This window comes from Peromyscus californicus, unplaced genomic scaffold (assembly GCF_007827085.1).
Source record: "Peromyscus californicus insignis strain IS unplaced genomic scaffold, ASM782708v3 Scaffold_6__1_contigs__length_162567912, whole genome shotgun sequence".
Classification (NCBI taxonomy): Eukaryota; Metazoa; Chordata; class Mammalia; order Rodentia; family Cricetidae; genus Peromyscus; species Peromyscus californicus.
The window spans coordinates 93,053,505-93,075,459 of NW_026294584.1; the positions used below are offsets into that span (position 1 = coordinate 93,053,505).

At 38.8% G+C, this 21,955-nt stretch overlaps 1 protein-coding gene across 2 annotated transcripts in view; it reads right to left on the reverse strand.

Annotated features, from left to right (window-relative positions):
- Positions 1-21,955, reverse strand: part of Ctnna2 (catenin alpha 2) — a 1,158,645-nt gene that overhangs the window by 969,318 nt on the left and 167,372 nt on the right. The gene's annotated exons all lie outside the window — the stretch shown is intronic.

Below are 21,955 nucleotides of genomic sequence, written 5' to 3' on the forward strand. Positions count from 1 at the left end.
ATTTTACTGTTTCTTTAGATCTGTTGTAAAAACAATTCATATGAATTATTCTAGTTATAACCTTCAATTCTAAAATATACATCTATTACTTATTGTTACTATTGTTTTTCCAGGCTGGGGCTAAAGTACAGGAACCCACCAATGCTAAGCAAATACTCAACCACTGAACTCCACATCCAGACTTCCTCATCTATTTTATTATATTTTTCTGCCATTGGTTAAAATTAATGCTCAGGAAACATCTTGGAAGAGGAGTTGAAGAATTCTATGATACAGAGGACCAGGATATTATCTGTGAGATAGTGTCTCCTACAAATAACAAGAAAGGTGTTCCCATGAAATCTCAAAATATGGTCATCTAAACAAGACCTGAATAATACCAACAGGAGTTTACAAGCAGATTTTGCTGGGAGAAATATCAAAGCCTGCACTGATAGACAAAGAGCTAAGACAGATGAAGGGTAATTGATTATAAACAAAGGAAGAATCAGACTTTTCCAGGTAAAGACCTGTGATAGGCTATACTCTATTAAGAGATCAGCCCTAAAAACATAAGACCAACACTAACGTGGCTCAGCAGGTTGTATTATTGAGTAATAGTAATAATTACAAAAAATGAGGCAACAATTTGGGAGTGTAGAAACATGTGACTTGGAGAAAAGAGAGTGAGGGTAGAAATGTAAATTCAGTACTCATACATGAAATTGTAATTTTAAAAAAAATTTCTATCTCACCCATTCGGAGGGCCTGATCCAGTGGGGACCCCTCAGCCATTGGTTCATAGTTCATGTGTTTCCATTCATTTGGCTATTTGTCCCTGTGCTTTATCCAACCTTGGTCTCAACAATTCTCGCTCATATAAACCCTCCTCATTCTCGCTAATTGGACTCCCAGAGATCCACCCGGGGCCCTCCGAATGGGTGAGACAGTTGATTGGCTTGATCTGTTTGGGAGGCACCCAGGCAGTGGGACCAGATCTTGTGCTCATTGCATGAGTTGACTGTTTGAAACCTGGGGCCTATGCAGGATTGTTTGGCTCGGCCTGGGAGGAGGGGACTAGACCTACCTGAACTGAGTCTACCAGGTTGACTTCAGTCTGTGGGGAAGGCTTTGCCCTGGAGGAGATGGGAATGGGGGGGTGTTGGGGGGAAGGTGAGGGGGACGGGAGGGGGGAGAACAAGGGAATCCGTGGCTGATATGTAGAACTGAATTGTATTGCAAAATAAATTAAAATAAATTTAAAAAAAAAAAGAAAAGAAAAAAAAATTTCCATCTTATCATTTGATTTTTGTGGCACATATAAATATACCAAGACAATATTATATTAATTTATAGCATTTTGTTGATCCTTATCTGATCATTTCAATGTCTATATCTTTGAAGGATTACTTTTTTGTTGTTTTGATATTTACTTAAGCCAACTATTTTGCAGTGTCTATTAGATGTGATTCAGTATCACAAACAATATATTGACTTCTGAGTATATAGAACACATAAGATTTTCTTGAAGGAAATGTGTGTTTTATAACCAGAATATCATGGTATGGATATACTATCTTGATCTATTATATTAAGAAACTGAGATGATATAAAAACTGGGATTTCAGTTTCTGTGGAGTCTGGCCCTACATTTTAGCTATTCCAGAATCCAAGACACAAGGCTGAGTAGTGTGTAATTTTATTTTTCAAATATGGCTTTAACAACCTATGTCCAATTCTCATGATTCAGCCCATGCCTTCTGGTGGCTTTATTGATCCATCATGAGAAATCCAGACATGACATTTCTGAGAATACACCAAAACAAACAAACAAAAAAAAAACAAAAAAAATCATAAATTTCTTGTTTCCTCAAGCAATTTTAAAATTACATTTTATTTAGAGTGTGTGTGTGTGTGTGTGTGTGTGTGTGTGTGTGTGTGTGTGTGTGCACATTCACATCACGTGTATGTAAAGTCAGAGATTAATGTGGAGAGTCCTTTCTCAGACCATCAGGCTTAGTGGCAAGTGCCTTTACCCACTGAGCATTCCATATGATGGTGATGCTTGAAATCCATCCACCATGATGAGAGATATCAAAGTAAGACAATTCAGAGATGATAAATGATGACAACAGAAAAATTCCTGTATTGTGTTGAGGATGGCAGATCTTTACAGACAGTATCAGTCCTACAAAGATGGATTCAACTGAACACTTCTCCAGATGATTTTAGTCCTCAGATGTCATGTTACTCAGAGCACTGCATTCTTACAGCAGAGACCTCAAAGTTCACGGAACAGACATACTTCTGCCTTGCTGGGAGCTGTGACCTCACTGAGTCCACAGATCTCAGAATCTCTGTTACAAAATCATTTACTACAAAACATGGCATCTGGGGATCTTCGCATGCATCAGGGGTAACTGGTGTTTTCTAAGCACTTTGCTCATGAACTTCATTTTCTATTCTCCTAGATCGGGGAAGCTGCCCAAGACTTTCTGCATTTTCACACTGCCAGGCTGATTGATCTTATTTGGAAATTTCTAACTCTTGTGGATTGGACCTCTTTTCTGAATCCAGTCCTTTAAAGATTTTGCTCACTTGCAATGTTTTCTTGGGGCAGAGCTTCTAAGGTTTGTCATTAATATTTTAGTTATGCTTGATTGAGAAAATTCATCCAACACAATTTACTTCTCCCATTTGGAAGCAGATTTACCTTGTCCTCTTTAAATTTTTAATTTAAATCACTGTAGATATGTAGTGATTTACATACACACATAATATATGTACTTAATTTCTAAGATTTATTTGGTTTAATTTTACTTATGTTTTGTTTTTAATATCCTTTTATTGCTACATTTTATAGCTTCTCATAATTCCAAGACATAGCACCAAAATTATTATTTTATTTTTATGTCTTATAACACCAATATCCATAGTTTTCATGAGTGTGATTCTCCTGTGTATTTATATGTTCTGTGGTGCTCACTTGTGGTAGTTATTGATTCTTGTTGCTTGAGTTTTCCTGCCTGGCCCACAGTCAGGACAAATCTCTATCACCTGCCAGTCCCTCAGCCATCAGACCCAACCAAGTAAACACAGAGACTTATATTGGTTACAAACTGTATGGCTGTGGCAGGCTTCTTGCTAACTGTTCTTACAGCTTAAATTAATCCATTTCCATTAATCTATACCTTGCCACATGGCTCGTGGCTTACCGGCATCTTCACATGCGGCTTGTCATCATGGCGGCTGGCAGTGTCTCTCCGACTCAGCCTTCCACTTTCCAGCTCTATTCTCCTCCTTGTCCCACCTATACTTCCTGCCTGGCCACTCACCAATCAGTGATTTATTCATTGACCAATCAGTAACACATTTGACATACAGACCATCCCACAGCACTTCCCCTTTTCTTTTCTTAAAAAGGAAGGTTTTAACCTTTACACATCTCCAAAGTTAGCTTGGTATATTTGGGAATTTGGGCGTAGTTTTTCTTACTACTTCCTGCTGGAGGGGGGCGCTGTATCTTATGGGGACACAAAGAATATTTTAGGGTTATGGAGTAGTCCATGAGGGTGTATTGTCTGAGCCAGTTGCCTTGAAACGGTTCTGGATGTTGGATCATCTGGGCCATGGTGTCATCGGAGACCTTTCAGGTGGTCTTGGCTGGTCAAACCTGATGTATCTTAATCTGGAACAAATCCATAGCCTCTGGCTTTCTGTGGAAACAAAAGCAGAGCCTCCTTTCCAAAGCAACATATCCTTACATCCAAATTTTGAAGTCAAGGTACCTTTAAAATATACATTTTGGCATAACTCAACAGCTTTTGTAATCAAATGTTTTTCTTCAGTTACAAATATCAAAGAGAACATAATCCAGATTCTCTGTGTGGTAGCCATCTTTACGTGGCTTATTTTTTATATTAATTTTACTGTCTCTTTAAAGACTTTACTTTTTAAAACTATGTATTTGTTTCTATAACTGTATATATCACCTTTTTTGTCTCTTTCAAGCCTACGTATCTTTTACACACATTTTAAACTATTACATCTGAATCTGTCTTATGAATCTATTGCTTTAAGCTGCAGCAGCTGTGACTGCTGGCTCTGCCCACCTCAGCTTCCCAACATGGCGGTGGTTTTAATTTTGCTCTCTGTCCTTCTGGACCTATACATTCGAGCCATCTTGCTCCACGTTGGGCGCCATTTGTTGCTTGAGTTTTCCTGCCTGGCCACTCACCAATCAGTGATTTATTCATTGACCAATCAGTAACACATTTGACATACAGACCATCCCACAGCAGATTCTCTTTGCCTTATGCAAGATTTTCTTAAAATATATTTGTGGAAATTATTTAAGACCTTATGTGAAGCTTCATACTGCCAGAAAATTCTCTTCTACCATTGAATACTTCACTAACATCCTGGAACAATGGTAAATTACATTTTCCATTTAGAATTTGTTCATAGAGCTAGCACGGAATTTGCTTGTCAGCCTATGCAGTACCAACTCAAAATTTATATGGAAACCTTCTGTTTTGCTTTATTTTGCTTTTTTTCTCCACTTACATTCAAATTGTCAAAGGTAAGATGTTCTCACTTCCTGCTCATTGACACTTACATTTGCTCTTAGTGACTAATACAGTCTTAGAGGAGTTTTCTATACTTCTCCTTTGAAAGCATAACCTAGATTTTAAGTCAGTTCCAGTCTGTGTTGTGCATTCTTCAATAATAGATACACTAGTGTTTGCCATGAACCCTAAAACAAGAGGCATGTTATGGCATCTAAACAGAAGCTGACTGCTTCCTTTCAATTCAGCACTTGGGGATTTTTTATTTTCTAGATCACAACACACTCCCAGAGTGTTTCCACATCCCATACATCTATTTCCAGTTATTTCCAGTAAGAGCAATTCAGTCTACCAAGTGCTCTTCTGCTTAGCCAGGAACACTGTAACACCAGCCCAGATTTATCTGATGTTCATGAGATATGGTGAGTGGTAAAAGGATTAAAAGGAAAATAGAAGAAAGAAGACTTAGTTCTGAGGAATGTCAGTCTGTGCCCTCTGGCCAGTGGACACAAAACTAAATTCTAGCAAGACAAGTTATCTCAGGATGCAAATATAGTGGCACCAAATTACATTATCTAGTTTCTTGATGCTGTCCAATACTGCACTTCTATGTTAATTTTAACCCAAAATCTGTTTTGCATATTTATAAGCTTTAGAGCCTAATGTGTCCCTAAGAAATGAGACATGAACAATACTTCAATAAGTATGAATTTAGAAATCTGAACTCAAATTTAGTAGAGCAACTACCATTGAGATTTTATGTGAGGCAGGAACATTATTCACTTAACATTCTTAATTGCTGGCTCAACAAGTGATTTCCTTACTCCAGCATAAGTCTGGCTGTGATCAGAAAAGGCAAGGATCATTCAGACATGCTGATTTTAGGGTGGGGAGGTGACAGTGATTTCTCTTGTTGAAGACATGTTTGATTGTGATTTGGTTTTATGTTACTTGACTAAGGAGCAATACAAGCTGATTAAGATGACAGGGACACTTCTACTGGGCATAACCATTGCACTCTTCCAATTTATTAATGGAATGCTACTCAAGATATTTTCCTATGTCATTTTAAGCATCTATTAGACTTTTCTGTTATAGAGATGTTGATCAAATCAGTATTTATTTATTCTTTTGTAGAGTTGTGAAGTTAAGAAAATAGAAAGGAATATGTTTCAAGTTAAGGAAATCATACTATAAAGTACGGGATAAAACAAAATCTTACAGAAAATATCGGGCACCTCTCTGTCTTTAAGTCTTAGCCATCAACATGAGCCACTTTCAATTTCATGCCATCTGTGGTTTGACTATTTGTTTAATGGCAACTGTTATTTTTGTTATCTTACCTGTGGGATTGTGCACTGATCCGTTTTCTGAGCATTTCCTGCCGTGGTCAGCACTCTGCTCTTTCTCTGATGTGGTCAGCACTCTGCTCTTTCTCTGATGTGGTCAGTACTCTCCACTTTACAGATACTTACATTACGATTCATAACAGCAGCAAAATTACAGTTATGGAATAGAGATGCAAGAATTTTATGTTCAGGGGTCACCACAACATAGGAATTGTATTAAAGAGTTGCAGCGTTAGGAAGGTTGAGAGCCACCACTCTAAGACCATCAAGTAGAAGCAAATGAACATCTCTCATGTGAGTCAGCATAACCCGATCACAATGTGAAAACACTCCAGCCAAACTAAGATGCCAGTCTTCAAGAATATTGTTTTTGTAACTTTCATTTGGCAATAATATCTTAAGGTCAGAGAGTTTATTCCCATTTTAATGGCATATAAGTTGATATATAAGTGAATGAGTTAAGCAATCTAAAATTATGCACTCTTAATTTCCAATAGCATATCAAAATTTTCCAAAAGCTCCTTTGCTAAGGAAAAATGTCTTTAAAGAGTAAATTAACATAAATAGATGTTTAGTTTCAGAATAACAAATATAACATCCAGGTTACTGTTTGTATGCATCCCATTGGTCCCAGCTCAAGAAACATATCACTCTCAGGCTGAAAACTTGGAGGAAAAGGAGGAAAGCGATACATTTTGAGGAAGTTATGCTCATTCTCCTCTGTCATTATTGATTTTGTCTCCCTGTTCAGGTCAGCTCAGAGGGGAGAAGGGAAAGCAAAGAATTTAAAACTATCTGCAATAAACCTTCAAATATTCTAGTAACATAAAGAAGGAGAACCATGTACCAATGAAATGTGAGCAATATTCTGTAGCTTGAAGTTTCCTGTGTCCTGCCCAGTCCTGTAGCTGCTCAGTCCCCAGTAATCACACAGAGGCTTACATAAATTATGAACTGAATGGCCATGGTCAATGGCTCAATCTTCTTACTAGCTAGTTCTTATAACTAAACTCAGCCCATTTCTATTAATCTATATGTTGCCATGTGTTCTGTGACTTTACTTGTGTGCCATTACATGCTGCTCTCTAGACAGTGGGATGGTGTCTCCTTTGCCTCTGCCTTACTTCTCCTGTCTCTCCTCTGGATTTCCTGCCTGCCTCTAAGCTGCCTTGCCATAGGCCAAACAGCTTTATTTATCAACCAATCAGAGCAACACATATCCACAGCACACAGAAAGACATCCAACAGCAATATTCCATCATGAAATTTATCTAAAACAATTATTTTATTTGCCAGAGTTATCATCATCATTATTTTTTCAGTGCTTTCCAAATAATCCAATATAGTACAGTAAACACCAAGACTAATAACTTCTGCTTCATAAATAAACATAAGAGCCTCAAAAAAAAGATTTCATGTCATGTGAAAACTTCCATTAGTCCTCAACTATATTATTGTTCAAATATCTTCAATAAAATCAGGAATAAAACAATTATGTCCATACTTCCTATTGTTGTTCAATATAGTACTTAATGTCTTACATAAAGCAATTAAGTCAATTGAAGGACATAAAGAGGAGACAAGTAGGAAAAGAAAAATCAAAGTATCTTTATATGCAGATGATATGATTTCATACATAAAGGACTCAAGACTTCATGAGAATAAAAGACTCCAAGAGAAAATATCTATATCTGATAAATATATTCAGGAAAGTAGTAGCATAGAAATTCAATGCATAAAAATCAGTAGCCTTTATATATACAAAGGAAGGAAGGAAGAATGGAAGGAAGCAAGGAAGGAAGGAAAAAAGGAAGGAAGGAGAGAGAGAGAAAGAAGAAAAAGAAAAGAAAGAAAAAGAGAGGATGAAATTAGGGAAACAATACCATTTACAATCTCCTCAAATCTGTTTAAAAACAATACATTAGATCTTTTCTCTCAGGGTATGCATGCATTATTATCATTCATGACTCTATATAATCTTAATGAAAATAAACTAATTTTTCTTTCAAGTGACATATAGCAAACTGTTAGTAGCTGCACAATCTATTTAATCAATTGAAATCAGACATTATTTTGAACACTATATCATATGATTTATACAAGAACAGAAAGTAGCAGAAGAAGGAAAAGGAAGTATTAGAAAGGTGGCATAGAAGCTGGATATGGTGATGCCTGCCTCTGATTCATCATATACAAAGCCAGTCTTGGGGGTTATGTAGTGAATTTCCAGGAGAGCCTGAGGTACATAACCAGTTCAAGGCCAGCTTGAGCTACATAGCAATGATATCTTGTTCTGAACAAACAAACAAACAAGACAGAGGGATGCCAAGAAGAGGGGAGGAAAGAAACAAAGGATGGTGGGCAGGAGGAAGGGAAAACTGGAGAGGGAGAGAAGAAAGCAAGGGAACTGAAGCTGCATGAAATACACATGACTAATGCATCATGAGCATTTGTCTTGATTACACACAACCAAGCATAGGTCCCTCAAGAAAATTTTGGAACTTTGCTATTGCAAAGTAGCCTTGATTTTGAAGTGCTCAGTTCCAGACTCAGTCAGTACACCAATTTTCTCATCAACCTGATGCTAAGTTCTCACTCCATCCTTCTCAGCTTTGAGTGCTACCTGGATTGCTAACCAGTGCATTCAGATTGTTCCTGCTCTTTGAGTGGTATGGAGGAAAGATTAGCTCTGGGCCACAATGCTTTGCAAGATAACGCTTCTGCAGTGGCAGCAGGTCCCATTCTCATGGCCACCTTCTGGTTTCTGCCAAGTAGAAATGGGCCATTGAGTGACAGTTGGAAACCATCAAAGTACTTCTTAAATCTCAAGCCTGTTTCTTACACCATCAAATCTACCTAAGTGGCTTCTTTTTCATTCTGTACGTTTTGTCAGCTTGTTTCTCTAAGCACTAGATCTAGTGAGAACCTCTTTAGCCTGTATGTAATCCAACCCCTCTGCAGCTGACATGTGTAATATCAGCCATTGGATGGAAATTGACAGAGGGAAGCTGAGACAGCAAAAAGAGGGCCTCTGGGAAGTAGAGATACTTAGCAATTTGGGATCAAGCATTTTGTGGCTAACATATGCCAGTGGCTTTTTTTTTGTACACATTAGGAAGAAAACTTAATATGCCATTCCCTGAAAGATCCCTAGGGAACCGTTAGACTTAATAAAAATACCACTTCTAAGCAAAAGAAGATAGTATGTATCTATTCTTAAGTTATACTGGAACGTCAAATTATCACATGTTGTGTCCCAAAGATTAATTGTTGTACAGAAATTGGGGGAGGGCAAAATATGTTGCTATAATTTCTATAGACTTAAGTCATAATATATAATGTAAACAACAATATTTCATACTATTTTTAACAAGAGTCTAAGAAGATAAATAAATCTCCTCTTGGAATTATAGTGTCTCCATGTGGACCAAGAGACCACCAAGATCAAAGTATGTGGATTAGGGATGATGAGGCTGTTCCCAAGATGGATAAGACATGTGCCTTAGGATCTAATTACCCAAAGTTAGAATTATCCACCAAAATGCAGTGAAGTAACAACACAATCTCTAAATAGCAAAGAGCCTACAAGGTCATTCCAAATGTCACCAACTTTCAGAGATCTCAGTCTGATGTTTACACATCAATACTTGCGTTTTATGCTGTTCAATATGATTTGAATAATATCTCCTAACAAGTATATGAGAGTTAACAACAAGTAATATAATACCTTCATTTTTGCTGAAAACATTTCCTTTTCTGTCAGACTTTTTCCCTTGAGGCTTAGGCACATACAGAGGCAGTGAAGACACTTTATGAAAATGCAAATCAGAAATCAAAAAATCACGAAATACTTTTTCCTATCTATTCTTTATTATATTAAAGACAAACCCAAACCCAGAGGCACAGGGTTTGTAATCAATTGTAAAAATCATTTAACTCATCTCTAAGAGAATGCTATCAGGAGGATTCATATATGAATCTAAACAGGGATTTTCTGCCTTGTACTTTGTGACTCATTTGTAAATCCAGATACTTGGAACATTGTTATATGTTTTATTTATGTTATGAGGTTTGTGGGCAGTTTTGAAATGATAAAAGGCTTACTGTCCTTTGCTCTAGCTTTATGTCTTCAGTCTTGCCACAAGAATGTAACAAAATCTGAACAAATTTAGGCTCAGAGTTTTCATATAAATTCTTAGCTCTAAATATTCAGCCTGCAAAGATTACCTTAAAAAATAAAATAAAAACCTATTTCATAAGACAAACAGCAAGAAGATAGGAACTGAGAGAAATCAATCCATTAAGCACTCTTCTTCACTTGAAGATATTCATCTTAGTCTTTTAAGGTATAATAGTGATTGCCTTTGTGTTCACATTATTAGCAAGTGAAACCCCAGAAGAGGCCATTCATACAGCTTAGCTCCATACAGATATATGGGACAACTGTTTAAATAAATAGCCAGATTATTATCCCATGGCATGAGATTCCCCAGAGTATCCAATTTTTTTACCCTCTGAAGAAATTCATTTTTCCATTCTGCACGCCATGTTACCTGCACATAGTGGGTCCACTCATTTGCATATAAGCCATAATGTATAATAATAAGTTCAGTGATTAAACAAAGGTTACAATGTCATTACATCCTGAGAAGCTTCCAAAAGAAGTAAACCAGAAGTTTGAGGCAAATAATTTTTACATTTATTTATTTAGCAGTGGTGCAGTGTGGAGGTCAGAGGACAATTGGCAGGAATCAATTCTCTCCCAGAGAAGAAACTCAGGTCATCAGGCAAGCACCTTAACTGGCTGAGCCATCTTGTCAGCCTTGAGGCAAAGAATTTTGTGTGTGAAGCTGACCTGTCCCAATTGTCTCCTGCATACTTTGTTTTGCTAATAATGCATTCATATTATTCATGAACATTCATCTAAAGACTCTGTTCTTTGTGTTTATCTCATTTGACTTTTACAAAACCCAAGGGTATCAGCACTGTGACTGCCATCACCGTCCTGGAAAAGGGGGGCAGGAAGCTCTGATTATAGATGCAGAAATCCAGTGCCGAGAAAAAGCCGATGCTCCTATAATGCCCCAAACAGTGTATACAAAGCTGATGAGATCTAGCAGTCCCACTAATAAAAGGAAGTAAGGCAATGTCAAAGCATGGAAGTCCTCAGAATGGCATGCACTCAAGGACTGTGGTTTGAGTCTAGGAAAAAGCAAAAAAAAAAAGAAAAACTCTAAAAATACAAAATGATAAAAAGTATTCAAGTTGACATGCTGGGGAAGTAAACCTTGTTTTAAAGAACAATTTAATTTCCCAGTCTTCTGTTGTGTTCTGGAAGTCCCACAGAACCTGAAGTCCCAGATGTGCCCCAGGGCAGCCATTTGTAAGAGAAGCTGAGTATGCTACACTTGCAAACCCTTGCCCTGATTACAGACCAGTTTATCTAATTTCAGAGCTTCATGGTGATCCTGGGGAGGTAGGTTAACACTGTCAGCTTGACAGGATGCAGAATCTGCTGCAAGATGAACCTCAGGGTGTGCCAGTCAAGGGGTTTTCAGTTAAAGTGGGAAGACTCCCTCTGGCTGTGGGCGGCACCACTCCCTAGGCGGAGGTCCCAGACTGCATAAAAGGAAAGCCGCCAGCTTTCTGACTGTGGATGCGACCTCACTCTGCTTTGTCCACGCCTTCCCTGTCATGGTGGACTGCAAACCGTCAAAGAGTGGGCTGAAACCAAGACTTCCTTTCTTAAGATGCTTTTGTCAGGGATTTTTGCAATAACAATCAGAAAAGTAACTAATATACCAGGTGAAAAAGGAAGAGAAAGAGGAGGAAGAAGAAGAAAACAGCATCTCTGCATTTCAAAAACATTTTTTTTTTTTTAGGGAAACTGCCTCTTCAGCAATATCCTTTTATCAACTTCCCTGGAACTCTTTTGAGCCAGTAACATAAATTAGATGGCTCCTTCTCTGCGGACTTAGAAATGCCCAATGTTCTTTCTACTCCTTCAGAATCACAAGGATGTTGAGGGAAAGGCCCATTTATAAGAAGGTTAGAGTCCCAATAAAATGACAATACATTCAAGGAATTGTATTCACTTTATGTATACAGGCTATTTCTTTTCATGTGTGTGTGTGTGTGTGTGTACAATTTTTAAGTTACACACATATATGTATTACACGAATACTTGTTTTTTCTTTGTGTGCATATGTGCTAATGTAACTACAGGTGTCTGAGGGGTTCAAAAGCATATGAGAGTCCATAGAAGTGGAGTTACAGGTGGTTGAGAGCTGTCCTGGCTACCTTTTATATCAACTTGACACAAGCTAAAGTTATGTGAGAAGAGGGAAACACATTTGAAAAATGAGGATCTCCATAGGATCAAGCTGTAGGCAAGCCTAGAGCGGAAATCCTTAACTAGTGATTGACAGGCCCAACCCATTGTGGTTGTTGCCACGCTGGGCTGATGGTCCTAGTTTCTTTAAGAAAGCAAGCTGAGCAAGCCATGAAGAGCAGGCTAGTAAGCAGCACTACTTCATGGCCTCTGCATCAGCTTCTGCCTCCAGGTTCCTATCCTAACTTCCTTAGATGATGAACAGTGATGTGGAAGCATACACAAAATAAACCCTTTCTTCCCCAAGTTATTTTTGGTCATGGGGTTTCATCAGAGCAATAGAAGCACAAATCAAGAAACCATTTGACCTAAGTGTCAGGAACTTAAATCTGGCCCTCTGCAAGACCAGTATATGCTGTTAACTACTGAGCTACCTCTTCAGCCCTGGTGATTTTCTTCCCCTCCATAAACTCTTATACACGTGGGAGCCAAGATGTGCTAGTAATGTACTGTCCAGAGGACTGCCCCCTCCCTTCATGGGAGGCCAATGGTGGAGCAGGAACATCTGCACCAGCAAGTGACTATGCTGATTGGCCTCAAACTAAAAATAACACCAGAAAAGCCTACCTCTTCAGTACAAAGGAATTAACAGGATCGAAAGTATAAATATTCATGAAGAAGAGCCATCCTGGGAGGGATAAGTCTCTAAATCCCTGAGATTTTCTGTTTCCTTCATGTGCTGTCTAGTTTAAACCAACAACAAAACCAGGAACTTCCACACTACAATTGCCTGCCAAACGCTAATAAGGGCCTCCCTAAAACTAAGAACAAAACCGAAGTTTCCAAAGGACAAACGCATTTTAGCATCACATTCTCCTCTCTTCTTGCTTCTTATAGCCATCCCCAAATTGGTTGCAAAATATTTCAGGTTCCTGAGACGGTGTGTGCAGAAATAGCCCCATTTCCAGCATTATCCTGGATGGGACACCAGAGATGGGAGGTCTGAAGATGGTTTGTGCAATGAATACTGGCTGGGTGGGAGAAGATATGGACAGCTGATCATATGGTCGTCTGATGGATCTTTCTCAGAATGAGGATTCAGCATGCCCTCTCCCTTCCTGCCCACTGCCTGTTCTTTCATACAATGGAACAAGCTGGCTGGTTAATTATACATTGATTTAGGAGGGAGAAACTTTGGGGACATGGGGGAAGCTTAATTTTTGGGAGAGCCAGAAGACATGTGTACAGCACATATTCACTCCAAAGTCCAGGCACTATTTGTTACCATCAGCAGAAATAAAACTGACAAAGAAGACAGTCGTCGGATCACAGACTTTGGACAGAAGTAAAGGGGCTACAGCTGCATGCTGAGGCAGGGGAAGGCTCCAGAGGAGGGCACAAGAGTCACTAAGATTGGTCTATCAAAGAAAAGTTCTTGGGGACATTATAGGGAGGGAAAGAACCGTAAACATTAGGGATGAAGGTCAGCTCACACATCAGTTGCGGGGGGTGGGGAGAGGTTTATTAACATACAACATCAGCACCATCTCTTAGCCAGCTATGGCCTGGGGACTGTGTGCTCATCTGAAAACAAACACTTTTATTACATTTTCCCAATACATTATTTTCTAGGTATAAAACCAATCTTTTAGAGGAGGTTAAACTATATTTTAACGCACCAGGGAAACACGGTGTTCAAAGTAAATTATGACAAATACTCCAAAGGCAAAGAAACATTGTTTTATAATTCAAGTCATCATTTCCCAAATTATTTAGTTTATATGTGTGCATTTCCATGCCTTAATTATCTGCAAAGTAAGTCATGTAAGTGATAAGATTACTATGCATGCTTGTCTCTACCTTTCTTTTTCTCTATAAATAAAACTGAGCCAAAGAAGAAGACAAAATAGAACAAAATCCAAGCAGTAGAAAGCGAGCCTGTGAAGGTGGTCAGGAAAATATTTCATTTATAGGAACAGAAAACCCTGTAGGGTGTGCTTCAGAGTTTGAAGAGGAAAAGAACTCTCAGTTCTCATCACACATGGCTTTTCAGAGTGTGAAGAGAGACCAGTGGGTATTTTCAAGAAGACCCAAAGACCCAAGAGAAATCATGTTTCCTGGGTATTTCAGAGAATGCTAAGCCAGAAGGATGGTGGCCATACTTTTGTCTTGGAAGACACAAGCAAGCAACTCTCAGAGAAGCCAGTGCCTCCCTCAGAGATTAAACCATAGCCTGCGTAAAGCAGAAATAGGAAAGGCGAGGGCTCTGGGAGTCGGACAGGGACACATCCTATCATTTGGGCTGTAAGGAGAAACATGAAGGAGACCGAGGGTTTCTACACTGGAGTGTGATGGAGGGATGCTTAAAAGTGGGAAGGCAGCCAACCAAGAGCTGTTGCTTTGCATCTATTTACTGCGCAATGCAATGGCTTCCGGAGACAAATCTATATTTCTGTTTTGTGTTCATTCTCCATTTCTGTGACAAAAGACTTAGAGAAGCAAATTGAAATAAGTACTGACTTGGTTTGGCTCACTGACTCACTGACCTAATTTAGTCCAAGGTCACTTGGCTTCATTGTTTCTGGGCCTGGGCTGACTATTTGATGGAGCAAAGCTGCTCGTCTCCAGATGGCCAGGAAGTGCAGAGATAACCTCCTTGAATAAGGAGTACCCTCCCTATCAAAGTTTAAGTCCACAGGTAGATTAAACCAATCAAAATGGTGAAGCCTTTATCAGGTCACCCCCTAAAGCCCCACCTCTGGACACTGCAACATGGGGGATGGAGACTTTCTCACATGTTCCTTTTAAGAACATTTCAGATTCAAATCCTAACATTTATAGTCTGCTTTAAAAAGAAAGTTTTATGCCCAGATCCCCAAACTCAGTACCATTATCACTATAGTAGGAAGAGCTACAATGAGCGCAGTTATAAGCCACATCGTTATTTTGGGTTGGTTTATTACAGGCTGGTTTGCAGTGCTCCACTTCATCTAAGCTTGAAGAGTCATCATATGGGTTAGGATAATGACAGATACTTGGTTCTTTCTCCAGAAGGATACAAAAGTAATTGAGAGATCTTTTAAAAGATCATAGGGCTAATTAGTGATATACTCTTCCGTGTGTGTGTGTGTGTGTGTGTGTGTGTGTGTGTGTGTGTGTGAGTCTGTCTGTGTGAACGGGGTATGTGCAGGTGCATGCACTCATGAGTGTACTGTGGAAGCCTGAGGACATAGGGTGACCTGCTCTATCACCACCTTTTCCCCTTGAGGTGGGGTCTCTCCCTGGATCTGGAGCCAGGCTGGAGGTTAGCAAGCTTCAGTGATTCCCATTTCTGCTTCCCACTGCACTGTGGTTCCAGGCATGTACAATGTGTGGCTGGAGATCAGAATTCAGATATGTGTGCTGACAGTATCACGGTAAGTTCACTTACCCATTGATCCGTCTCTCCATCTTTGCCTATATGTTTAAAATATAAATATGTGCTTGTGTGTGCATTAATTTTACCTTAGTTACTTTACTTTGCTCAAATGTTTCTATATTCTTGATTATGTATTCAAACTTAAATTTGGGGCCCCCCTCTTTTTATACTGTTCACTTGGTGAGGCCTGAGCTGGCTTCTTAGTGAATTATTCACTGACAGAGGCAGAGTCTTGTTTCTGGCAGTCACTCTCAGAGCTAATTATCTGGGTAGTGATACTTCACAGGCTGTAGATACTTTTCCCTGTCGTCTCCTCCCCCACCCCACCCCTGTATCACCCTGGCTTGCTGAAACCAAGATCTCATATATGCTGCTGTCAACTGGACACACCAAACCATAGCATGCTGGACAAGGGAAGATGTGAGAGCTAGAGTGATAGCTGGTCCCTGCTCCCAAGAACCTGTGTCTTGTGTCCAACCGAAGCTGACCACCACAGATGCCCACAGAGCCTTAAACTGCAGTTTCTTTTCGTATTTCATTCCTGTTTTTTGATGATTCCTCACAGTTACATGTGGTATTGTATTCCCCCAAATATTGTGCATGCTAATAAACTTATCTGGGGTCAGAGACAGAGCAGCCACAATATTAAACATAAAGGATAGGCAGTAGTAGCACATGCCTTTAATCCTAGCATTTCAGAGGCAGAAATCCATGTGTTCAAGCATACAGCCAGGCATGGTGTCTCATCACGCCTTTAATCCCAGGAAGCAAGCTTTTAATCCCAGGGAGTGGTGGAAGAAAGCAGAAAGGTATATAAGGCGTGAGGACCAGAAACTAGAAGCATTTGGCTGGTTAAGCATTTGGCCTGGTTAAGCTTTTAGGCTTCTAGCAGCACAGTTCAGCTGAGACCCATTCTGGATGAGGACTCAGAGGCCTCCAGTCTGAGGAAACAAGACCAGCTGAGGATCCACGAGGTGAGGTAGCTGTGGCTTGTTCTGTATCTCTGATCTTCCAGCTTCACCCCAATACCTGGCTCACAGGTTTGATTTTATTAATAAGAACTTTTTAAGATTCATGTTACAGTTACAGAATCTCTTTTTAAACTTATCTACTTAGACATATGCTCAACTATTTATTTAAAATATTTTTCTTTCCTTTCTAAGACTTTGAGAAGGAGAACAAACTTCAATGGTCCTCGGGGTGCTCACAGTGAAAAAGAAAGCCAAAGAGTTCACTCAGGAGGAATCCACTTGCATGCTTGGAGTTGGGACCCTCCAGGCCAGTGGACCCTGGGAAGCCTCTACATGTAAATCACTTTGAATTCAAGAAAACATATCCAATGTTTGTTAATATATAAACTCCTGAGAGCATGGACACAATTCCAGTGGATTGCAAGGGAAAACTAGAGTTGGGTAACAATATATTTCTTTTTCTCCCAAAGAATAAGGATTCAGAATAGAAGTCAAATTTAGTTAATAAAAAGATATTATACTCTCTAGATGTAAAAATAAGGTCAGAAACAGTCATTCATTCTGAAAATTTCTCCTGAATATTTACTGCATGCTGAGCACAGTTCTAGGCTCTAAGGGTTATGTTATAAAAGGCAGCCTTCCATTTCCTTCCTTCCCTGGGTTTGGATTGTTTAATTTTATGTTTTAAATGGCTTGTTTTCTTTGTACACAGGACTGGGTTTTGTGAGGACATTTTAATGTAGAGATAGAGTGCATTTTGAATATTTTCACCCCCACAAACCCTCCTTACCTTCTCGGCTTTCCCTCAGTCTCTCCTTTATCTCTCCTAGAAAATACTTGTTTCTACTTTCATATTAAAGATGCACAAATGATTTTCTGTATCTATATAAAATGTAACATCCAGAAATGACAGAGAACGTGCCACATCTGTCTTTCTGAAACTTTTTTAATTCACTTAATATGATTATCTCCAACTGTATCCATCTTCCTGCAAACAACAGCAATTTAATTCTTTATAGTTGAACAAAAATGCCCTCTGTAGCATTTATTGGAAGCATGTTGTTTTATATAATGTAACAATATTTTGGTCAAAAGAAGATATGCTTGTTTCTATAACACACACACACACACACACACACACACACACACACACACAGAGAGAGAGAGAGCAGATGGTATATGTATTTGGTAATCAGAAAATGTCATATATTTTCCCTATTTAAAAATATACTTTTATTTATTTGTGTGTATGTGGGGGGGTGTCTTTATGTGTGTGTGTGCATGTCCCATGGCATTCCTATGGAGCTCAAAGGACATCTTGGGGTTGGGTGGGTCTGGGTATCAAGTTTGGTGGCAAGAACCTTCAGCAGCTGAGCCATCTTGCTGCCTAAAGGCTTTCTCACTAGCTAGAGAACAATGACATAACTCCTAAGCCCTAAGTCGCTCCCAAAGTCAGTGTCAGCACATGTCTTTTCTAAAGAGAAGAAATGTTTTAATTTGCTGTAATCTACATGTTTTTGTCCTCTCTTGACTGACCAGAGCCCTGGAGCGATTCTCATTTTAAGAAGAAACATGCATTATCTTCAGCCATAAAATTAAGAACTATAGTTTTCTTGCAGCTTGAATCACTATCAATTATGTTTATATTCCTATGACGACAATGGCTTCTGTGAAAATACTGAGCAAACCGTTCTCCTGTCTTTCTTCATTTGGAAGTAAATTGTAAAGAATCTCCTCTGCTTTGATACCTGAATTCATGACCCACCCCCGCCCCCAATCCACCACCCACCCCCGCCCATTTTCCATCATAGAACAGGAATTCATTGCATCTAACCCAAGATAACTAACCCCAAACAAGTCACTGAAAAGTCTCAGTCTGGATTCTTAAACAGCCAACTACTATCCTGTACAAGATACTCGAAGGTAAGGTAGTCAGAGTAAACCTGAATTATTCCAAAGTCAGCCCAGGAAACAGGTTCTGGGCTCTGGGTATGCTCTGTCTCGAGGGACAGTTTCACCCAGAACCTGGAAAGCATTCCCAGTGTGGTGACTTTAGAGATAGAAGATCCTTCCCTGATTCCAGTTTGGGTCAATAACATCAGTGAAAAATACCATTAAAACAGTTTAAGTGCTCATGTCTTTTGATGCTGTTAGCAAATTTAAATCTTCCCCTTATAAGTGATTTCTGAAATTTAGAAATTTAGTTTTCTTTTGTTGTTGTTGTTTTTATTTGTTGTTTGTTTGTTTTTCCTGGAGAAATGTGTTTCCTGATAACTGTTCTTAGGACCAAGATAATGAATACCTTAAGGATAGCTGTTAAAGGGCTGTGCCTTTTGAGACTCCAGTCAGGGGTCAAAATGTCTTTGTCTTCAACAAAGAGAACTCTGGCCTTGATATCTATCAACATGTAAAACTTCATTTTGAAAAACAGTTTTATTTTGTTATAGAACATAGCTATTTGTGTAGTTAATAAAATGTGTGTGTATATATACACATATACGAAATGTATATATGTGTATATTTATATGTATCCAATTTTCTCTTTTGAGCTGTAAGTTAATTTGCCTGTGTTGTGTTTATCTTCCATCCCCCATGAATTTGTTTTTTAATTTCCAGCGTTTGCCTGCCTACCAACCCCTAATCTTTTCTTGGATAATAAAATAACCTGACAACCATGATCCATGAGATTTCATCCACAGTGGCTAGAAAAACAATAATCTAGAAATTAAACCTGCAAATATTTGGTGACATGTTGCCCTAGTCCACATTTACCCTGTTTATATTAGAAATCCTGTGCAATTTATTTCCTAATAGTGTCAAAATGAGTTCAGCACTTACTGTGCACCAAGCTCTAGGAGTTTCCCAAGCATTATCTCATTTGCTTTCTACTGCATGTTCTGACATGTTAGAATTCATACCTTTTTAAAAATAAGTGTTAAAACTTAATCATGCTTATTTACATTCTTCAGAATTTTCCTTCCCTGCTTCTTTCTTCATTTATATACATATATATGTAATATATAATATATGTTATACACACACATACACACACACATATATATATATATATATATATATAATGTGCTTTATTCTTTGGAGATTCTTGTCATTTTTAAAGTTTTAAAGTTCTTTTCAGCCAGTCAGCCAGTCAGTGGTGGTACATGCTTTTAATCCCAGCACTTGGAAGGCAGAGCCAAGCAGATCTCTGTGAGTTCGAGGCCAGCCTGGTCTACAGAGCAAGATCCAAGACAGGCACCAAAACTACACAGAGAAACCCTGTCTTGAAAAACCAAAAAAGAAAAAAAAAGTTCTTTCCCAAGATGACAAAAGGGGTTTATTAGTAGGCTCCATCAGTGGAGTGTATGAGATAAAAGACATAAGAACTTGAATGTGAAACCAGGCTGGATGACAGAAAGCATTTATACACAGCCTCTCCCAAAGAAGGAATCCATTCCACTCTGTGTCTGCCACCGACTGTATTAAAATTATTTCATTTATTTTTTTACATTATTATATAATTACATCATTCCCCCTTTCCTTTGCTTCCTCCAAACCCTCCAACATATCCCTCTTTGCTCTATTTCAAATGCATGGCCTGTTTTTCCATTAATTGTTGTTACATACATAAATGTATATACAAATATATTCCTAAATATAAAAATACAGCCTGTTCAGTCTATATAATGTTACTTGTATATAACTTTTCAGGGCTGACCAACTGGTACTGTATAACCCCAGAGAACACCTGCTATGCAATACATGTAGAATAAAATGAGACCTTGAACAGCAGCAGCCCTCTCTTCCTAAGGAGGACCCTTCAGCAAGCATCTCCAGAGGTCTGTCTGATTTGCACACTGTACCACAGTGCACCAAGATCCCAGGTTGTGCAGCAGATAGTTAACAGGAAAGTTCTTGCTTCTTTGAAGTGTGAGCAGAGGAGTGTATTTTACCACCATATACTTGAGTTTCCACCTTTTTAGTTTATTGATAACAATTCTTAAAATGTGGTGCAGGACATGTGAGAAAAACTGTTTACAGCACTAATTTTGAGGGTAGAAAATGAAATATGAATTATAAAGTACTACGAAAAATAAAATGAACCATCTCCAGACTAAAATTGATCTCCTAATTGTGCAAACAGAACATGAAAGAGCCAGAATTGTTTGAAAGGCCAAAAAATTTAGCTATGGAACTCAGAGTTAATCCTCCATGTTTAAATTTTCTAAAACCAAAAGTTTTGATGTTCTAAAAAGCTAGATACTGGTATATCTGTATGCATGGAGGGGTTATCTGTTTATGTGCCTTGCTGTCCACTCAACATTAGCCCTGGAAAGTGGTTAGTCAGCCACTTAGAGCAAGTCAATCTACAAGTCATCGCAAAGGCACGCACACAGCTGTCAGCTACTGATGAGTGTCTTGCCTGCCTGGGCTAAATGATATATTCCAGCCCCATACAACACTCTGATATTGAGAAGTGCCTCACAGTCTTGTTCATGCCCCACAGAGTGGCCCCCACTAAGCCATTCAGAAAATAACAGGTAACTTATCAATCCTGCCATCCAAGCTAAGAAACCTATCTGGGCCAACCAGAGCAGTCCCACCCTAGTGGGGACTGAGGAAACTAAAGGATGCTCTATATCTACAGCAAGGTGCATGTTTCTTAGAGCTGTTGCTAAAGCTGTCTTATTACAGGAGAACCACTGCAAGCTCCTGCTTTTCAGGTTAAGGGAATATGCAGGCGTGTTGCCAACATTGGTCACAGCTGAAGAAGATGTAGAGGTACTATGCTAAATCCAACGTGGCTATACAACTGACACACAAGTCTCATAGACAAGAGACAGTCTTTGGCTATGAAAGCAAACATGAAATTAGTATAGGCAGTCTCCAATCTCCTGTGCAGAAATATCAGCACAGGGACACAAGCAATATGAAAAACCAAGGTAAGGCAGTTCCTTCAAAGAAACACATTATCTTTCTAGAAATGGACATTATAAATGGGAAACTGGTGACTCTCCTGAAAAATAATTCAAAATAAGATTTTTAACAAAACCAAAATTCGTAAAAACAATTCACAATCTGAGTGAAAAAATTGAGCAGAGAAACTTTTCTAAAGACTTGTAAATGAGGAAATCAATAAACAAAATAAAAAACCACAATTTAACCCTCAGTACAAGGATTTCTAAGACTGAAAACAGCTATTTGAAATAACTTAAAAGGGGGAAGACAGAGAGCAGAGGGGGAGAAAGACAAAGAGAGGTCAAAGCCTATTAAAACCATGGTATGCTATTAAGTAAACAAGTATCAGAATCTGGGAATTTTAGAAGGGCAACAGAGGGAAG